We start from the raw sequence: 16949 nt of genomic DNA, 5'->3' as shown, positions 1-16949 counted from the left end.
CGCGGGGTGCGCTGAGCCGGGGGGCCGGTCCGGGAGCCGGTCCGGGGTCGCGGGGCCGGGGGGTGCGCCGAGCCGGGAGCCGCGGGGTGCGCTGAGCCGGGGGGCCGGTCCGGGAGCCGGTCTGGGGTCGCGGGGCCGGGGGTGCGCCGGGCCACCGGGGACCGGCCGGCAGTGCTGGGCGGGCCGGGGGTGGTCGGCCGGGGCCGGCACCCCAGGGCCCGAGCCGACCCAGCGTGGGCCGCACCTCCTCCCCCCCCCCTTACCTGCTTCAGGCTTCCCACGCGGGAAGCAGGGGAGGGGGCGGAGACTTTGGGGAGGGGGCGGAGTTGGGGCGGGGTGTGGGCGGGGCTGGGGTCCCGTGGAGTGTCCTCCATTTGGAGGCACAAAATATGGTAACCCTACTCACTTCTTCAGATGCAAGTAAACTAAATAAACTAATTCTTTATTGTTTTTGTTTTTACTCACCTACTTCATTGTTACCTTCTTGCCTTTTAGCATCAGATCTTTTGCTCTCTTTTACTTTCATTGCCTCTGCTATTCCTTTCTTTCCTGCCTTTCCCACATGCTTTCCTCTCTCTCTTCTCTACTATGCCCTAAAGCACTTCCCCTGCCACTTCCCTGGACCTCACTTTTTTTAACAGCCTCCTTTAATCTCTTTCCTTTGTCTCTTTCCCAAAATTTCTTTTCCCCTGGCCAAAAATTATATCCCACAATGTATGCCCCTTCTTTCTCCCAACTGCTTCCTTCTGCAAATTTTTCTGGACACTCAGCTCTCAAATGCTCAGATCCTCCTTAAAGCTTTCTTCCCTCTTCCACATGCCAACCAGAGGACAAAGGAAGCCACATATCACTGATTCCCTCACCCCTCCACTCCTTCTGCCTCTTGCCACTGCTTCTTCCATGGCCTTCCTCCCTACATTGTGGCCCTCAGAGTTTCAATAGATCAAGAATAAAATATAGCTGGGATGAGGCTGTCGCCAGAAGAGCTTGATTCAAATTGTGGAGACCTTAATGTAGCTGACTGGGCAACTGTCCCTTGTGCCAGTGAGAGAAAAATTGTTCACTGTACTCTGTCTTCTAGTGCTTTGTTACAGAGTCAGTCTAGTTGTAATTCATGTAATGAGGAGTGTGTCATCCAAAGCTACGGTGGATGAATCTCTCAAGAAAATACATAGCTTACAATCCTGCATTGGCAGTGATGTGACCAAGATGCTCTCTGATTCAGAGTGCAACTTCATTGTCCTTTAGCTGTTAATGATGGGCAAGGCCATTGCACATGCTTTGTACTTGATTTTTAGCAGAAGGAAACATTAACCATGTAGCCATTGTATTGCACAATTTCAGTTATTAAATCACAGTTTTCATTCAAATTGGGCTTAGCTCCTGACATTTGCCTCTTCCCAGAAATGAGAGTCCCTCAGACTCATGGAAAAAAGTCAGGATAGGATTAGTCGTACTCATGGTGTTCAGATTGATAATATGTTAACACTACCTCATTGATTTGACTTGATTTGGCAGCTTTACAAGGAACTAAGAAATGCCAACTGTCTAAAAATATGTTTCTTATTATCTCCCTTTGTATTGATTTTTTGACTGCAGCTATTTGCCAATCCCAGGCACTTGGTTCTATTATTTTCTTAGCATTTCTGATTTTTATTTGCCATTTGAGGTTTTACTTTGACCAAGATACATTGTGAAAGGTAGGGAGAAGCAACATTAGATTAGATACAGCATAAGGAAAAACAAAGGCACTATGAATGGAAATATCCAAAGGAAGGTGCATACCAGAGAACAGTATAGGAAATTTAGTAGATTGAACTTAATGACAATGGGCATGATCCACTGCTTATTAAAGACAGAGAAATTCCCATTGACTTTAATGGGATTTGGATCAAGCCTGAAGAGAGATCCAACCTAGCCCTAAATGGAAATTCAGCGACTCAAAGGCATCCTCCCCATAGAGGTGGGACTTGTTCTCCATTTACTTTCTTTTCTTCCTAATCACACTTTTTCTTGGGATTTCCCTCTTTTACTGCCCTTCTCTTCTGTGTAGTCTGCTGTATTCTCTCCTTCTTTTCCACTGTGGTCCTACTTCTTCCTCCACCTCTTCCATTTAGTAGCCTTGTTGCCTTTCCTCCCCACCTGTCAGACTGTGTTCTCACCTCTCTCTCCTCCACATCCCATGTTGCTCTCCTCCCATCCACCATTCTTTGTTGTCATTACTGTATCTTTCTCCCCATCCTATTGCTCTCAGAGGACAACCAAGGCAAAACTTGCTGGACTCTTGATCTTTTAAGTGCTATCTGCTGGCACTGAATTAAACACTAAAAGATTTTTGCCTGTGTACAACAAAATAACACAGTATACCAGCCCACTTTGAGCTATGGACTAATCTGGCTCTACCTCTGTGGAAGTACCTATGAATGCCACCTTCTCAGTGATGGCAGATGAGCGAACAAGGAGCAATGGTCTCAAGTTGCAGTGGGAGAGGTCTAGGTTGGATATTAGGAAACACTATTTCATTAGGAGCATGGTGAAGCACTGGAATGGGTTACCCTAGGGAGGTGGTGGAATCTCCATCCTTAGAGGTTTTTAAGGCCTGGCTTGACAAAGCCCTGGCTGGGATGATTTAGCGGGTGTTGGTCCTGCTTTGAGCAGGGGATTGGACTAGATGACCTCCTGAAGTCCCTTCCAACCCTAATCTTCTATGATTCCCCCAATATTTGTCTGCTTGCTACATTCATAGGACAAACTCCTCTTATGCTTCTCTCACTTCATTCCCATTAATTCCTCCTCTTCAGTCTATTGCCCTGCGGTAGAATGTTGGAGACCTCTAGAGTGCTCTCCCTGGCAGTCAGTCTCTCTAATTAGCCCAGGTATCTTACACCCAACCTGAATATTTTTGGGAGTAGCGATCAGGCCAAGTCTTGATTGGCCAATAGGAACTGTGTGGTATTGAAGGCGGATGGGCATTTAAATTCCTGCACATCACGACTCTTAACTCTGAAATGTATTGCTCTGGATACAGATACACAGACTCTAATATATGTGAAAAAATCCTAGAGAATTTAAAAACAAAGTTAACCTATATGATTCTATTGGAATTTAATAGGGTTCTATAGACTTTCTCCTAAAAGTCAATCAAATTTAATAGAGATTGATAACCTTTCCATAGGATTTTTTGAACACTTATAGGATTCTGTAGCAGGGATTTAATTATCTATTAAATTCTATAGAATGGTTAAAAAAAATATAGGAAAGTTATATCCTTGGCAAGAATCGTGTCTTCGTATGTGTTTATACAGCCCATAGCACAATGCAACCCTTGTCCTTACTGGAATCAATGGCAGTTCTGCAATATAATAATAATATGGGATTTTTCTAAAAGGTATGACATACACAGATACAGCACACTTGCACATGCATGAATATCCCATAGTTTACACAGTTATATCAGGAAACACAAACTATATTTTGGATGACTTTACGACCTGCTTTGTCATCATTTTTCTATACCATGACATCATCCAAACCAATAATAAGACAGTATTACAGCTCTGTAACACATCAAACATAAAACACAGTAATTTGCTAGGGCAGATCAAAAACAAAAATCTTGGTGAGTTTGGACACTGATGCAAAACAAATATGAGAAGTGTAATTTCCATAATACTTTTACCATCCTTCACACAAATGATAAATCCTCCAATGAATGGCCCAAGTCCATATTTTGACAATAGTTTCAACAGAGCAGCCCGATACAAAAAGCAATTTAAAGTGACGTTATCCAACTGTTGCTGATAAAATCCAACACTGCTTAATCCATGTTTTTAGCATACAATTCCCATGTAGCTGCCAATTTGTAAATAAAGAACTTCAGATAATATGATCTAACTTTTACGCACTAGTGCTTTATATTTTTAAAGGGGTTGCAATAACCTTAATAATATTCTCTGAACAAATTAACATGGGGTGATAAGGATCTCCCCCTCTTGCATAATGCAGAAAACTTGAGATCTCTTCAGGATGCTGAGTTCACAATCTGGTTGTGATTTTGGGTCACTTCTTATGTTTAAATAAAACAGTAAAGTATACAGGGAATGGGCGACACCAATAAAATAATCTCAGGGGGGTCTCACAAATGATTACCTTGTGCATTTTAATGAACTCCTTTGTCTTCTCTTGAGCAACCTTCTTTCTTTTATATTTTCATATTCTGAACCAATGTGGCTGTAATGGAAGGAGGAGAGAAGCATGATTTTTAAATCTGACCGTTTCTTTAAAAGTGATTAGTGAAACAAATGCTAAAGTCAGACATAATGCAGGAAGGCACTTGTATGCAGACTGCCAGCATGTCATGGCAATGCCAATGAATCTTAGGCCTTGCACACAATGTTCCCTGCTGTCCTACCCCTTGAGTTTCTCTTGAGGAAATAGTTCCCACCTTTCAGGCAAGCAAAATAACCCAGACTGGAGCCCCTCCCACCAAACCACACCCCATATATCAAGCCAGTCCCTTTTTATCTCAATAGAGCCATAAAGGAACTCTTCTCCAGGTGCTGGGTCTCTGTCCTCCTCCTGGTCTTCAACCAGCTGAAGGAAAGATTCCTCTCTCTGTCCTCCCCACTTCCATACAGCCAGACTGTTTGTTCAAAACCTCTTCTCAGCACTCAATTCCTCTTGAAGCAGGTGGGTAGGACAGGGAGCTGAGCACAGACAGAGGAGTGCATGTGACCCAACCCAAAAGGCACATTTGAAAGAATCAAGAGGAAGGAGTGAAAAAAAAAGTTATATTTCTACAGATGAGAGCTAGAATGGATATGGATTTATTGCCCAACAGCTGGAAGGACAGGCCCAAGAGCGGATCTGGCAAACAACAAACCTCAGACTATTATTTATTTCAGGCTGGCTCTGCTTTTCGCATTCAGTGCCAAATTTCCAAAGAGCCCACGGAGTGCACGCAGTGATGGCTATGGTCACTGCCTTTTCTGCAGCCTCAGAAAGATCTATGGGCATGTGCATGGACGCTAAAAGTTACAGCTGGATAGAGTGGGCTCAGAGCCTGGGTGGTTTCAGAGTTAAAGGGGGTAGGAGGGGCTAAGTGTGCCAGGCTACTTCACTGAGCTGCTGTCTCTTGCATCTTTTTAGCACCCCAATACCTTTCCTTTCTCCTGCTCCCACCAGGACCCAGAGCAGCCATGTCATTGCTCGGCTGTTTTTGGCCCTGCTGGAACACAATCTGAATGAACCTGATTCTTAACAGCTCAATGAAAACATAAAATAATTGCTGATCAAGTTTGCAGGCAACACAAAGATTAGGGGAGTGGCAAACAATGAAGAGGAAAGGTCACTGATACAGAGCCATCTAGATCACTTCTTAAGCTAGGAGCAAGCTTAACAAGTGTGGAGAGATAGCTCAGTGGTTTGAGCATTAGCCTGCTAAACCCAGGGTTGGGAGTTCAATCCTTGAGGGGGCCACTTAGGGATCTGGGGCAAAATCAGTACTTGGTCCTGCTAGTGAAGACAGGAGGCTGGACTCAATGACCTCTCAAGGTCCCCTCCAGCTCTAGGAGATTGGATATCACCGTTGATTTATTTAAACAAGTTTCACTATGGACAAATGTAAAGATCATACATCCAGGTACATTTATAGGATGGGGGACTTTATACTGGGACACTGTAAAGGACTTGGGAGGGTTATGGTGGATAAATCAACTCAACATGAGCTCCCAGTGACAGTGTGGCCAAAAGAGCTAATGCAATCCTTGGCTGTGTAAACAGGGGACTACCAAATAGGAGTGGAGAGATTTCGTTACCTCTGTATTTGGCATTGATGCGACTGCTACCAGTTCTGGTGTCCATAATTCAAGAAGGATGTCAGAAAAGTTGTAGAGGATTCAGAAAAGAACAGCACAAATAATTAAAGGATTGTAAAACATGTCTTATAGTAATAGGCTCATGGAACTCAATCTGTTTAGTTTAACAAAGAGACGGTTAAGGAAAGACTTGATCACACTCTATAAGTACGTAGATGGGGAACAGAAATTCGATAAAAGAGGGCTCTTCAATATAGCTGGCAAAGATATAACAAGATCCAACAGCTAGAAGTTAAAGCTAGAGAAATACAAACTAGAAATAAGGCAACAACAAAACAAGGCAATAAACAAACAATTTTTTAACAGTGAAGGTAATTGTCCATTGGAACAACCTACCTAGAATTGTGGTGGATGCTCCATCAATGGAAATTTTTAAATCAAGATTGGATGTTTTGCTAAAAGCTATGCTCTCAAATGAAGTCATTCAAATGGACTGAATTCATGGAAGTTCTATGGCCTGTGTTATGCAGGAGGTCATACTGGAATAATCGCCGTGGTCCCTTCTGGGCTTACAATCCATGAATCTATGGAAAAAAATATAAAAGTCTAATAAACCTTAACAAAGCCTTAACTGTAAATAATAATCAACAACATATCCCAAACAAAAGAAGCCTAATGATGCTCTTGGGTCCTGCAAACAGGGCCGGCTCCAGGTTTTTTGCCGCCCCAAGCAAAAAAAAAAAAAAAAAGCCGGAGTGCCGCCGCCGAAGCTCCAAAAGTCACACCTAGGGAAAGAGTCAGACTTTTTTTCCCCAATAAGTAAATACTTTTAGCAGTTAGTAGCCCTGAATGACTAACTTATTGTACTTTTCTCTATTGGGGCCTTGTGGAGGCATCAGCCTCCAGCAGCTGCAGAGACACCTTCTCTACAAGATGCCAGATCTCTACAAGAGAAAACACAAAGGAGAAAAACAGTGTATTTAAAAATTACTCAGGAATTATGGGTATTGCTGACGTGCACCAAAAAGTGCCCAGTGCAAAGTTTGCCAGGCAAAGGCATGGAAATACAGCTATCTGGTTGACTACAGTTGTTTCCCATAGTCCTGTCTTTACCTCTCCTTCTACTAACCACTTCCACCCAAACGACTCAACTGTCCAGTCTTCCCCTCTTCCTCCTTGCCATTTAGCTGCTGCCGCTTTTGAAACAGTGATGCCAAGGGAAGGCTGATTGGAAATATTCTCCGCTGGTACTTATTGGTGGCACATCCCAGCACTCCTACGACCCAAGATGGTCTGATCACAACCTGTGAAATTCAGGAAATGTTCCCAACGCCATCCCCACTAGCCCACCCATTTGAATTCACCAGTTCTTCAGAGCACACTCACGTTCTACACATGACCAGCCACCCCACTCCACTTTGAAAAATTCTAAGTTGGCACCATCTAGTTCTGGTGATCCAAATTACACAAGCATTTCAGCAGCCATACAAACCTTTGGAGATCTGACTCACTTCAGTGGCTGAAGTTATTGGGGGGGGGACAAACAAGCCCACATGCAATAGCATTTAAAGTGCAGCAAATCTAATGGGCATTTGGGCAAAATAGAATCATGTGTTAGTACCTACAGTACTAGTAGTACCAGCTGCTATCTTGGTAGAACTCCCAAGCTAGGCAAAATTGGACCTGGTCAGCTGCAGGATAATGGACGACCTTAACGGGAAACTGAAGATACTGTAGAGTGTAAAGGTACTGGTTCAACAGGAGGCACTGTGCCCTCTGAGCCAATGCCCTAGCTTTTTGTCTATCTTCACTGCTTCTGCTAGTCTAACCAGCTGCTTATTTGAAGCCACACTCTTACTATCGGGCTACAGTGCCCAAATCTTGTATAGCACAGTAGTGGCAGAAATGAAATAGGAAAAGAATAAAGGACGTAAAGAGAAGGAAAGAAAATAGGAGGGAAAAGATTATATGAAATGAGATGGGGAAAATCTAAGGGAAGATTTACTCTTCTCTCTTTTACTTTTTATTTCCTAAGCTTCCCCTTTTCTCCTTGTTGAATATCCTCCCTATACTCTGTAACAGGTAACACATCCTCCTGCAGCTGGCAAAAACCAACCGGTTTTCCAACAAGAAATTACAAAGTAGTAAGATCGAGAGATTTTCAGGCTACAAGCACATGGCAATTCTATTCATTCTCAGTGGAGATGCAGAACTTTTAATGATCAGCAAATGACTTCCAACAATGTTTTGGACAGATTCCTTTCTCTAGTTGGCTTTTGCTCTTCGGTTTGATTCCCCTTGTGATCCCTACTGCGCATGGATGTAACATCAGGCCATTATTCATTTTTAAAGCCAGTTCCCTTTGGCACTGACTACACTTCAGATGACTCCCACAAACAAACAGACCAAACATTTTTAAAAGTTTCTGAGAGTTTTGATAAGGTTTAAACTAGTCTTGGAGCTTTCATGGCCTGAACTGTGAATGCCATATTCATGTTATATTTTCTTCTGTCCTGCAAGCACAGATTTCATCTCCTTTGTAGCTGGCAGGGGCTTCTGACATGGCATCCTGTGGGTACACTGTCTTCCCAGGTTCTCAAATTATTGGATATTGTCCCAGCTTCTGAGTGGTCAGGAAGGTTTGGATTCCAGGAGTGATTTATTTTCTTGTTGGGAAAGAAATGAGATGGCACAGACACAGGCCAAAGATTCTAAAAAATGGGAGCTTAATGTTAGGCTTATTTTTTTATTTAGGCTAATAAATAAGTAATCTAACTTTCAAAAATGCTGAGCTCCCAACAGCTCTGACTGGAGTCCATGCTGCTGGGTACTCAAAACCTTTGAGAACTAGACCATCTGACTTGAATGCACATCTGTAGATGTAGAAGTCTGTTGTAGGCACCTATTTTTAAAAATCTGGGCCACAGAATGCCTGTATCCTATATAGTCTAATAGGTAGATGTATTTTTCAGTGGGGATGTTGGATACCAACGAGCTATTAGCAAATCACAACTGGAACACATCACTTCCTGAGCTCGCACAACAATTCTGTGCTCCCATTCTCCATCTTTATAACACTCTAAATGTCTGTGTTTTCTATAATTTTACCACAATCGCTTGCAATTAGGGAATACAATAAAGGTTCTGGGTCCAGTCTAAATTGGAAGTGTGTTGTAAGCATTTCAGGAGACAACGTTGTTCTAGCTGGGACCCTTTAATTTGTTGGAACTATAGTTTAGACCAGGAGTGGGCAAACTTTTTGGCCCAAGGGCCACATCGGGGAATAGAAATTGTATGGCAGGCCATGAATATTCACAAAATTGGGGTTGGGGTGCGGGAGGGGGTGCGGGCTCTGGAATGGGACTGGAGATGAGGAGTTTGGGGTGCAGGAGGGTGCTCTGGGCTGGGACCGAGGGGTTCGGAGGGCGGGAGGGGGATCAAGGCTGGGGCAGGGAGTTGGGGCGTGGGAGAGGCTTAGGGGGTGCAGGCGCCGAGCAGCACTTACCTCAAACGGCTCCTGGAGGCAGTGGTATGTCCCTTCTCCGACTCCTATGTGGAGGCGCGGCCAGGCGGCTCTGCACGCTGTCCCATCCACAGGCACCCCCCTGCAGCTCCCATTGGAGCATGTGGGAGCCAGAGTGGGGCCATGCTGCAACTTCCGGGAGCTGCGTGATGCGGCCCCAACCCAGCGCCCCAGCCGGAACAGGGCCGAGCCATGTGTTGCAGCTTGCGGGCCAGCTTAAAACGGCTCGGCCCGCCGGCCGTAGTTTGCCCACCCCTGGTTTAGACAGACTCTATATGTGATTTTAATGTAGCTAGGGTGGTTCTTCTCTTGATGCAAGTACGTCCTGATGTTTCTGCTCAAAGATTAAAGCAGCAAATTTTCTATCCAAATCTCTAGGGCAAGAGAAGATGTTTGATTTAAAAGAAGCAACTAAGGCCTAGTCTTCACTTACCGGCTGGTCCGGCGGCACGCCATCGATGTTCTGGGATCGATTTATCGCGTCTGGTTAAGACGCGATAAATCGATCCCAGATCGATCCCGGAAGTGCTCACAGTCGGCGCCGGTACTCCAGCTCGCCGAGAGGAGTACGCGGCGTCAACGGGGGGAGACTTCCAGCCGCGTCTGGACCGCGGTAAGTTCGGACTAAGGTACTTCGAATTCAGCTACATTATTAACGTAGCTGAATTTGCGTACCTTAGTCCGAAGTCCGGACTAAGTGGGGACCAGCCCTTAGAATGTAGCAGTAGCTTTAAGAAAAAATGTAAAGACTTTTAAAAATCCTGTGTGATCAAAGAAAGTAGCTTGGATGTTCAGCTAGATTGTCTGGCTCATAAGAGGATGTGCAAGGAGCTGCGCCTCCCCTCCCTTGCACAGCCTGCCCAACAGCAGAGAGAGGAGAACCGGGACTGTAGGTGCGCAGCAGACACCACCAATTTGGTCAATTTAACGTACCCGCTCTACACACATGCACATCAGACATCATTTGAAAGCTTATTATGTCTACCTTAAGATGAGATATGCTGTAGAGCTATCAAGTGGTGCCATTACCATAGAAACAGAGAGAAACAATGACACCATCAACACGTTAAAATGACCACTTTGAAAATATTTGCATTGATTTCTGTTAGTTTAATGACTCTGTATATTTTTTCAAGACATAAACTTGGATTTCTTTGTGACCTCAAAACATCACAACAATCTAATAATAAACTTGTACAGGTATCATTGAAATGTAACAGCTCTGGTGACATTTCTAGTCAACATGCTTATCATCAACTTGTTCATCATGATCTCTGTCGAGTGTGCTTGTCCATCATTCCCCATTTGGCAAGATCTCTGAAGTAGTAAGCTACCTTTGTTTTGACAACATTTAAACACAGATTTCTTCCCTCAATGTAGTCACATCCTGTTAACCACATACAGCAGGAAGTATGTTGCAGAATTCAGGAGTGAGTGCCTCACAAATGACATGCACAGGTATGAAGCGATGCTTGTCAGTTGTTCTGGTAACGGTGCCTGTTTCAATCTACATGTTATCTACATGTTTCATTTTTGGAAAGTAGTGAACAGTAAGAACCAAAACATCTGTATCAGGTGACCTAATTTCTATTGTTCTTTTGGCATCAATAGACCCAACAAGTCATATTGGCACATACAGCATGCACAAGCATCCTTATGTCCACTTCTTCTTGATTATTGTACAAGTCTCAGACTTTAACGCCTCTGCTGGTGATGGCCTTTGCTACTTCACCATTGGAAAAATCTCCCTCATGAAGGAGGTTTGGGTTGGGTGTGCTTCTACACTTTCAGATGCATTTTGAACTATATATTCACAGAAAAATTTTACAAGTGACTGCTTGTTGGATGCCACATTCAGAAACTTTTTCCATGAAGGCACAGGGCATCAATCAATCACCTGGTATTTCTTGCATCCAAGCTTCGATCCTATCTAGTGCTGTCTTTCTGCGGCTTTCACAGAGTTACTGTTGTCGTTTCTGTCAAGGACTGATTACAGAATTAGCTTTGTCAAACCCGTTTAAAACCTGCCTCAAGTACTCAGCAGCTAACTCACTGAATGTATGGAATTTGTCTCCAGCCATCATTTGTATGACAGCCACAGCATCTCTGGTGTATACTGTGATTTCTTTCAGAGTGGTAGCCGTGTTAGTCTGTATCAGCAAAAACAACGAGGAATCCTTGTTTGTTGCTTTGTCATAGATTCTTTCAGTTTGAGCTTCCAGCTAATGTTCTAATTCAGCTTTGTCTACTCTTCTTGTTGTTCCATCAGCATGGAAGAGGGGCATAGGCACAGGTCCTATGGGTGACTAAGAACAGTTGCCGCTGAAACTTCATCTCTTCATCTTGCTCAGAACAGGGCTTTGCACAAAACAGTTTCTGGACTGATAGTTGGTGTGATGGTCCCTCCCTTGCCAGACTTACATTTGGTCTTCTTGACCATATCAGCAAATGTTTTGATGCCCAATTTCTTGACTGGACTGAAGAAGCTATGTGTCCCATCCAAATAAAGTGCACCTTTCACAAATTTCTCTACATTTGTTCCTCACCAACATCTATCATTTTCAACAGAGACTCTTGTGCATCTGAAGTTACATGCAATCTAGTAGATATGTTGATAAGCACCTCTGGATGTGATTCAGAGTCAAATAGTTTTGTCACATTGTTGAGGACATGGTCGGTATGAGTCGTAACATGCTCTTCATCCCTCTTAAGTGCAGAGGCAAGAATTTGTTTGTGGACTTTGGTCTTCACTGTTTCTTGTTAGACCACTTCTTTCTCCCATAACTTTTGCTGTGATAGACCCAGGCCAGTTGGGAACAGCAGAGTAGTAGAAGGCAGATATACTGGCCACTGGATAAGCAGTTTGCTGTTCCCTGACTGACCAGAGCAGGGGCTGCTCCGGGTTAATGAGAACACCTGACTCCAATTAACCTGCAAAGAGTCAGGTGAGGTTGTTAAGCACCTGACTCTAATTAAGGTCCCTCTGATGCTATAAAAGGGCTCACTCCAGTCAGGCCAAAGAGAGCCAGGGAGCTCGAGGAGAGGAAGTGCGGCTAAAGGGCTGGGTAATGAAGACACCCTGAAACCACTGGAAAGGGAGCCCTAAGGTAAGGGTGAAGAAGGCATTGAGAGAGAGAAGTGGGGGAGCTGTGGGGAAGTGGCCCAGGGAAATGTAGCAACTCTGGGAGTGAAAGGTTGGCTGCCATTAGGGTCCCTGGGCTGGAACTCGGAGTAGAGGGCGAGCCCAGGTTCCCCCCAACCCACCACTACAGAAACACCTCCTGGGAAGGGAAGACAGGCCCCTGTCACGACGGTAGACTCAACTGTTCTTAAATAAACTCATAGGGATAACAGAGACTGTGGGAGTTTTCTCACCAACCTCCTTGCTGGCTTATGATGAAAAGGGCTCAGTAGACTGTAACCCTGGCCCTAGAGAGAGAAGGGCTACGTGGAGGGTCGCAGTAAACCTCTGAGGCTAGCATAAACCGCCTGGAAGCACGGGACCCACGGGGACAAGGTCGGAGCTCTGCCACATTACATATTCATAATATGAAGCTGTGCATTGTCATCTCTAACACTAATGCCAACCTGTGCTTAAGAATCATTGAATTCAAACTATTTCAAAGGCTAGTAATGCAGGCATAGGCCATTACAAATTAAAACTGCCTACCAGGCAAATTAGATGCTACATTGTATGTACAAATGCTTACAAATGGAGAAGCATTATATTAGGAATTCATGTGTATTTAAATCTATCCACTATACAGTACAAACTATGGGAACGCAATCTACTGTCACTGATGCACAATCTGCAGTGTGAGACTGATATAGAAAACTATTGCAAGATACTTTGACAATTAAGAATACACACTGAGAAAACATTTCATGTTAGTATTTTGCAAAATGTTGATATTTGCCATTTTTGCCGCAGGCTAAACAGCATCGTCATTGCTATAACAAGAAACACTTGCCTATGCAAAACCAAAAAAAAAATCTTCAAATACATTGTCATTTGGCAGCTTTGGCCAATAAATGCCACATTAAGCTGTTGAAATTAACTTAAACAGTAAAAACCGTATTCATAGCCATGTTGCAGTGATTCTGGAACTGTACAAAAAAATGACACACTCATTTTGGGTATCATTGTTTTACCTCGCCTAAAGGCTTATGGGACCACTTGACAGCCCCACATCATAACCCATCTGACCGTACATAAAGTAAGCTTCCAAACAATATATGATGTGGATGTGTGCAGGATGGGTATATTAAACTCCAACAATATTCCTTTTTTGGAGAATTGACCTACACCTACTGCTCACACAGGTGCAAGGAGGAGGTAATGCCACGGCATTAATTTGTACAGGGGGCCAGGCATGAAAAGGAGGTTCAGGCTGTGCTATCTAAAGGATAGTGCAGTCTGCAAACACCTGAGCCATGACAGCAGTCCCTGCATTAATGGGAGTGCAGGGACTGCTCTTTCCCCATGCCCAAAAGCAGGAGAGGAGGAAGTGTCATGGCCCCACCCATGCTTCCGCAGTGATCTGTGGAGTGAGCCTGATGTAAAAGGGAACTATCCTAACAGATGGTACAGTCTACATATCCTTACCCGCCCACTTCCCTCTGTGTACATCAGGGGGCTTGAGAACGCCCTGAGGCACAGCCCCTTCCCAAACTCACCCTGAGGCAGCATGGATCCCAACACAGGTCTACATATTAAAGGCATGATCTAGCTGCAGATCATTTAGTGGTATAAACAAGGGAGCTGGACAATAACCATGAGGAAATATTTTCTTCCCTGCAAACTGACAGTTCTTCCTGTACAGAGCTATGCAAACATCCAGCAAACCATGTGGCACCCCTCCAGCTAATATACTTTTGCAGGTCCTGACTGGCCTTGAAAATTTTATCGCGAGGTGTTTTCTAAAATTTTACCCAATAATGCTTAATCATTATAAAACACCTTGAGGACCTCTGATGAAAAGCACTCGCTCGGTTCATTGCACATATTAATAATTATATTTTTTCACTTGGATTTATCAAACATTAAATAAGGTGCGTGTCCATATGAGATACCTAAAAATATAATGAAATTAACACCCAAACATAACTAAAGTGCAGCATTACAATGCAATATAACCCACTACAAGCAAACTAAGCAACGCTAGAGCTAAAATCCCCCTCCGCTGACCCAACAATCCCCGATCCTTATAATTCCTCCTGTCTTCAAACGCAAAAATGAGGCAGCATGTTCTGAAGGTCACCTTATCAGACCTATTATTAGTTGCTATTTTAATAATAATTCTAAATTACAGAGCGTTTATAAAGGGACAGAGCAGCAATAATAGCAGAATTTTACTCATAGGAGTAAATTAACATAAAAAGATGTGCAGGTAACATTAACGTTTTATCTAAAACCACTGAAGCAAGAATGTTCAGGGTTAAGACTGGTTACAAAGTAAGCCTGTTCAGAGTTAAGACTGACCCAATTCAGATATTTGGAAGGGACGCGTGTGGGTTAGACTCTAGACTTGTGGGAGTGTCAGTGAGCTTTGACATATCCTTGACACATGTCTACACATCCTCAAAGCACCTGGGCAGAAACAAACATATGGTTCCAAAATCTGCTGGCGACCTCATTATCCAAGGGTCACTGGCACAGGAGGCTCTAATGGCTTCTGTCTACCTAGGGAGGATTTAACCCATGGCTAGTCACACGCTCAGCAATTCTGCATAGTGAGAATTCCCCTCAGATGTTTAATTAAAAGCAGTTAAGGCAACAGCTCAGGGTTTTTTTTTTTAATGAAAGAACCTTTTTAAAAGTGAATCCAATGCACATGTAAATTGCACCATTGGCTCTACTCCATGGGCAGCAGCAGTGCAAGATTTGCCCACACCACCACTTGACCAACAGGGTCAACAAGCCCCCTGACTTGGAAGGAAAACCTCTGGGGTGAGAGTGTAGCTCACTCTTCATGGCCATTTAATCTTTGGCCTTAAATCTCCCAAAACCATTAATTACTGAGCTAGCAAGGGAGAGAATGAAATGGAGGAGAGACTACAAAACACACCATTACCAGTGAGTAATGGAACATTTGTGTCTACCCCATCCTGAAGGTAGTTGTTCATCTTGGGGAGTTGACAGCTGATAAGTAGTAAATGAGGAGGAGGAAGAGCAATCCCCACCCACCAGATGTTCCTCTTTTTTTTTTTTTAACTAACAATAGAAATCACTGAGATGGGAACAGAAATAGCCGGGTCTAACTCCTGTAGAGGCTGTTAGAAATTAAGGGGGTAAAAATTAAGGGGGTAGTAGAATGGCACTACTGAGGCAGCAGACTCCACCTGAACAGCAGTGTGGCAAAGTTGCCAACCCAACACACCCTCTCCTGGCTGGCAGCAACTTTTGTCTGAGTTTCCCCCACTGTCCTTTAATCTCCAATATCCATAGAAATGTTCTGGTCCTCTGGCCAGACCATGGTGTGATGTCCTGCCCCTTCTGGGGCCACAGAGTCCTTTACCAAAGACCAACAGAAATGTATACAGAACCAAACCTTCAGCCCAGCTGAGCTCAGCTAGCAGCCTCCTCACCTCAGGCATGCTTCTGCTGCTCTGGGCTGTCTTCCCACCTAGCCACAAGCTTCTGTGCCTCAACCAACCACATGGCCTGGAGGCTGTTACACTCCTCCCCTTCAGCCACTCAGTCTTCAGTGCCTCCAGGCCCCTGTCTCCAGGCAGGCTTCTGGGTCACCCCTGGAGAAGTCTGTCTGCTCTTCTCTCCTTTTCAGCCTTCTTTCAGGCTGCTTCCCAGAGAGAGGGAACTCGCCACCTCACCTCTCTGATTGGGCTCACCCAGCTCTTCATGGAGAAAAAAAACCCTAGCTCCGGCCCGCAACTGGGCTTTTTCTCTAATTAGGCCAACCCCACACTCCAGTTGCACCCAGGCTGGTTAACTGGCCTCTGAGGCCCATATTAACCCTCCCATAACAGGTGTGGGGTACACACCCCATCACAAGCAGAGAGCGCCACAAACAGAGAGCTGGTGAGGTGACTCTTAAGTCAACTGATCCAGCAGCAGCCTTGGGGCCACTGAATGCCTCACAGTGGGTTCCGTTCAGCACAGCACTTAAAGCGTGTGCTTATGTGTTCTGCTGAATAGGGGCCTGAAATTGAAGCAGTAGATCCTGATCAGGCACATTTCCTTATAATCCTTTGCTAGCAAAGGGGAACTCTCACCCTGGATTATCAGATGTTGTCAGACTTCTTCATGTGGCAGACCACTGAATGAACCCGAGAGCAGTGCCTAGGCCAACTCTTCCTCTCAACCTCCCATTCCCAATTCTTCACCTTCCCTGGGGCAGCTATAATATTTGGTTACTCAGAAAAAGTAATATTAGAGAAAGTGTTAAGGAGATGAGAGGAAAATCAATGCACTTTAACATGACATTAGTGCTTGCATAGTTATGTCCCCATTATTTTGTAACTGTGATGTTTATATCCTTCGTCTGAGCCATATTCTACCTGTGCTCTGTGTAATGCCACTCACTCCAATGGGATTGCACAAGATATAAATGAAGGCAAAATTTGTCCTCTTCAGATAGGGCATTACAATT

Source organism: Malaclemys terrapin, chromosome 2, assembly GCF_027887155.1.
Source record: "Malaclemys terrapin pileata isolate rMalTer1 chromosome 2, rMalTer1.hap1, whole genome shotgun sequence".
Taxonomy (NCBI): domain Eukaryota; kingdom Metazoa; phylum Chordata; order Testudines; family Emydidae; genus Malaclemys; species Malaclemys terrapin.
Note: the sequence above shows the minus strand (reverse complement) of the source record.